The 4,033-nt window shown below is 33.5% G+C and overlaps 1 pseudogene; it reads left to right on the top strand.

The window, feature by feature from the left end:
• LOC112509002 overlaps window positions 1–4,033 on the top strand; it is a 32,058-nt pseudogene that overhangs the window by 19,249 nt on the left and 8,776 nt on the right.

Raw genomic sequence — 4,033 nt, 5'->3', positions numbered from 1 at the left:
TTAAATATAGTCTATAATTGTAAAAGTCAGCGTGTTTGACTTTTCATATAGGAGTTTGACTTTGACTTGTCTTTAATAGTTTGACCATATAAATATGGTTAGTCTTTGTAATTGAAGGTAAGAGAGCTCATTTGTAAGATTTGATACGTAATGAGAGGTTTGACCATATTGTAAAGATTGACTTTCTCTCTCAATGTTCTTGGTGTTCTTGAATGCTATATCCTAATCTGCCATTGATATGAAGATTATTGAAGATTGATCAGTGAATTTAGGGACTCACAGGTACTTACTGTATATATAATTTCCCTGTGAATGATCCCCCTGTGAAAAGATGTAAAGTGAGAATATCTAATCTGAACAGTTGGTTTGGTTCATACAACATATCCCAAACTAAAGCTAACATAAAAGGACCCATGAAGGTATGGGTACCAAAATCTATCTAATTTGTTTTTGCATGTTTATCATGTGTAGTGTTGAATTTAGATATTCAAACACATGATAAGTCAGATGCTTAATTTGAGGGGGAGTGTATAGATATCATTGTTGTATTAGCTTCTAAACAACTCAGTTCAGAACCAGTGCTTAACTGATTTCAGGGAGCATAATGATATTAATATGATCATTATTCAAAAGGGTATAAGTTTTACTTGATATGTGTGAGATTAAAAGGTAATTAACTAAGAAATCTATGTGTTTCTATGTTTTACATGTTTTTGAAGACTTGGGAGATATTTTGAAGATGACAAATATTGCCTAAGGCATGGCGATATTCGTTTATATCCCTTAAGGCATGAGCAATTTCCTCCAAAATATCAAGGATGGTCGATATCTTAGTAAATCGCTCAAGGCGTGAGCAATATCCTTGTAAAATCGCTCAAGGCGTGAGATATATATGCCTAAACCGCTTATAACTTACACGATATTCTCTTCCATAGAATATCAGACAAGTGTAGAGTGATATATATGAATATCGGGCAAGGCTTGAGCGATATTCTCTTCAATATAGTATATCGCTTGCCTCTCACCTGATATAGAATATGGATCAGTTTTTGGCCACATGTCCTTTTTGGTTCAATCATGCATCGACACGTGTTTAGGTCTTTTTCCCTATATAAAGGGTGTGCGGATTCAATTTTACTTTTACCCTTGCAAAATTTACTCCTCATCTTCTTCTTCATTTCTCTTCTTCAAGGACTTTTGTATATCGAACTATTGAACTCATAAGAACATCATAACTTGGACCTTAATCTCCCTTTAATCTTTGATTAAAAACAAATTTGGAATCTTATTAACTAAAGGTTTTTGAACTCAGTTCTCATTTTGGTTATTTTTGATTCTCGAATGTATATGTTTTTCGACTGTGTGTTTTGTATATGTGCTCTTCATTCTTAATGAAGAAATTGTTCATTTTTAGTTTTTGATTCAAAGTTTTTATAATCTTTGAGTTTGAGTGTAACTTTTTTGTGTTTTTGTTTAAGTGTGTTTCTCATATATGAGTTGAGCGATATTTCATATATTTTTGTATTGTGAGAGATATATTTTGAGAAATTTAATCTTGGATTGGAAATTTTTGTCCAAGTGTTTTTAGAGTTGTTTGAGTTGAGAGATATACAACTTGAGCGTTATCTTGTGTAAGATATTCTTTGAGTTTAATTTTGTATGTCTTGAGCAATATCCTGTGAGAGGTATCCTCTTTGAACGATTTCTATGTTTTTTTGATCTATTTGTGGTGGGAGATATCCTTGAGAATTTTTTTTTGTGTTAGGATTTTTGTGTTGAGAGATATTTAGATGAGAGACATAGTGTTGAGAGATATTCTCAATTTTGAGTTGTGAGATGTTTGTGAGCTAAGTGTTGAGAGATTTTCTTGAACTTTGAGTGACTTTCTTATTTTTTGCAGATTTTGACTAAGTGTTGGTAATTTTGAGTGTTTGAGAGATATTTTTTTAATTTTTGGAAATTTTTTAATTATGGATCTAATATTTTTAACTTTTACAGGTTAAAATGATAACTGCAAAACATCATGATTCTCATCATTTTGATGATGAACATCCAATTCCATCCATAACATCACAACCACCATTCTTTTCACAATCAGTAAATGCCTCTAATCCCAATGAGATTTTATTTCCAAAAGCCCTTTATCTTGACCTCAAACCCAATAAATACCATTTGAATCTAGATATAAAAACTGAATTCCCAGTCATGATGGAAATCCTTAAAGGCCACAAAATTCCGTTTGTTCTAATTGCAACTGCAGATGTCCCGCTTGTTTATCTACAACAGTTTTGGTACACTTTGTCATATATCAAGGATGGCAGCCAATTCTACTTCGAAGGGAATGTAGAAAACTTTCTGAGTAGGGTTACTTTAAAGAGGCTAAGGAAAATTCTAGATCTGCCTACAACAAACTCTTTTCCAGGAAGAACTATGTGCTGATATTAAACAGTTGGGTTATTCTAGTGTTCTCGAAAATCCAACGTAATTCAAGCGAAAGTTTTTACCGTCCATATGGCATCTTGTATTCTCAATTCTGAACAGATGCCTTACATCTAAAACTGCCGGAGTTGATACGTGCAACACTGCATTTCTGAGATTCTTCCATGGTGTTGTCTACAACAAACACTACGACTACGTCGTTATCATCTTGAATGAGCTTGTCGAGCTTGTTCATGTAAAGAAGTTCGCTTTAAGATCAAGAAAAATTATTTTTTTCAAAGGTTTCTACAACTTATCATTGGGTCTATCATGAGATCTAACAAAGAGATTCCATCGAGGATAGATAGACCGTTCGACCCAGACTATGAAATGCAGTTTCTTAAAGCACATGTGGAAGTTGATGACGTGGACTCAATCATGTCAATCCCTAAAGAGCTACTAGCTTATGCTGATCAGAGTGCTTATTGTGTGTTAGAGTATAGGAGAGATAACTCTTATAGTTTAGCCAAAACCAAAGGGACTTTCCCCTAGAGCAACCCATATTTCAGCTGAGCACGGTGAAGGCCCGTTAGGTCTAGTCGAGAGCATTCAGATACATGGGGTATCTGAATAGGGAGAGCTGAGAGAAAATTAAAATGAGAGGGGATTGGCTTGGGGAGACTTTAATCATGCACTATCTGAGCAAGGAGCTTCCAACAATGATTCCAGCTCTGAAGAAACTGAATTTGATAATAATGTTGATGATGAACAAGGATCTGAGTCAAGTACTGGTGATGACTCAAATGATGATGATGATTCTGATGATGATAACAATGATGGTAATAACAACAACAATCTGGAATGTAACACCCCATACTCCACATTTGCATAAAACACATATTTCATTAMATAGAAACATGGATTACATCAAAAGGTCCCACTAGTACAYGGATTRCTATATGTACAAAATCTACATATAAAAATTCCAAAACTAATCATGTACTACTACATGAATTACAACATGTATCTTCAAAAGCAGGAAACAGATTAGGAAAAATAATTACATTTTCCCTTTCCCTTTAATATTCCCGGACCCAGCTATTCCTGCATTGCATAATTTAAAACAGAAAATGAGGGTTAGACCATACGGGTCTAGTGAGTAAATCCCCTGTTTGCAAATGCAGGGTGCCAAACACCAAAATATAATAATATAATCTTGGCTTTAGAAAGATACCGCAATATAACAAATATGCAGTTTTCTATCATATATAAAGAAGTATACCCAAAAATTTTCACTTCTTTAAAATATCTCTAAACAGAGACCCAACATTCCCAATATCCAAAACTTTTTGAATAAAAATATCATTCCTTAAACAGGAAAGATTTAAGGCAAAACTTGCCCAATATGACAAACCRTTTTCCCCTTCTCAATAACATCTAAATTATTACTTCTAAATAGGAWTAATATCTYYAATTCATCAGGTCACAAAGAAATGATGATTCAAAGTTATTAAMTCCAATTTAGTAATAATAATAAGAGTTATAATAATAACATCCACATATGACAATGCCACCCTTGTTTCAAGTACACCTCTCCTTGATATGCCACCCTTAT

This window comes from Cynara cardunculus, assembly GCF_001531365.2.
Source record: "Cynara cardunculus var. scolymus isolate 2C chromosome LG 3, CcrdV1, whole genome shotgun sequence".
NCBI lineage: Eukaryota > Viridiplantae > Streptophyta > Magnoliopsida > Asterales > Asteraceae > Cynara > Cynara cardunculus.
Note: the sequence above shows the minus strand (reverse complement) of the source record. Positions and strands in the feature narration are given on the sequence as shown.